Genomic DNA, 917 nt, shown 5'->3' with positions numbered 1-917 from the left:
TCATGATGCACGAAATATTGGGAGAAAATATAGATGTGATAGATGTGTTTCTGAGGGGAACTGACTGTTTTCAGAAAAGTTTACATAGCGTTTCCTTTCTCGGTATAATCGGTATAATGCATTCAAAGTAGTGCTAATATGCACAGTGCTGCTTTGTTTACAACAGTAACCAAGTAAACACTGCTGTTCTATAAGCGCCACCTGCTGACAGAGAGTGAATCTGCGTCTCAATCAGCCCATCTGCTGTTTCTGTTTCATGCAGGTGTTTTATGTAGCATAATTTCACAAAGCTAAAGTCAGACCATTCTGTTTTTATGATTAAAATGCAGTGGTTACCACTAATTTCAAATGGCTATGAAAAATCAAGGTGCAACTCAGTGAAGAATATGGAAATGTTATTTTAGATGTGATTATTTAGTTTCTGTACCTGAACATCTACAAACATAAAATCCTAAAGCATCACTTCATTTGTATCTTTGTTCTATATATTCAGTTGTGCTATTGTTTGTAATTTGTTCTTATTTACTAACTGTTCACTATATTTGTCAGGCTAGTAGTTTTTGTTGTTGTATCGAAATTGTAAATTGTAAAATTTAATTAGTATCTAAAATATTGGTTTCATATAAGCTTATTTATTAGAATCCAAGATAACATAGATCAAAAATAATGATAAAGGCAACAATTACATTTTTTGTGGCAGGGCCAGTGAAAATGTTGGCAGGGCTTCCCATAACACCCGATGTACTTGCTACATCATTAGAAGAATGGCATCTACGCTAATATTAGTCTGTTTCTCTCTTATTCCGAGGTCACCGTAGCCACCAGATCCAGTCTGTATCCAGATCAGATGGTCACTGCAGTCACCCGGATCCAGTACGTATCCAGTCCAGATGGTAGATCAGCCCCTAGAGAGGACT

This window comes from Sinocyclocheilus anshuiensis, unplaced genomic scaffold (assembly GCF_001515605.1).
Source record: "Sinocyclocheilus anshuiensis isolate Anshui unplaced genomic scaffold, SAMN03320099.WGS_v1.1 scaffold2199, whole genome shotgun sequence".
NCBI classification, from domain to species: domain Eukaryota; kingdom Metazoa; phylum Chordata; class Actinopteri; order Cypriniformes; family Cyprinidae; genus Sinocyclocheilus; species Sinocyclocheilus anshuiensis.
The sequence above is the reverse complement of the archived record's forward strand: the minus strand, read 5'-3'. Positions refer to the sequence as shown.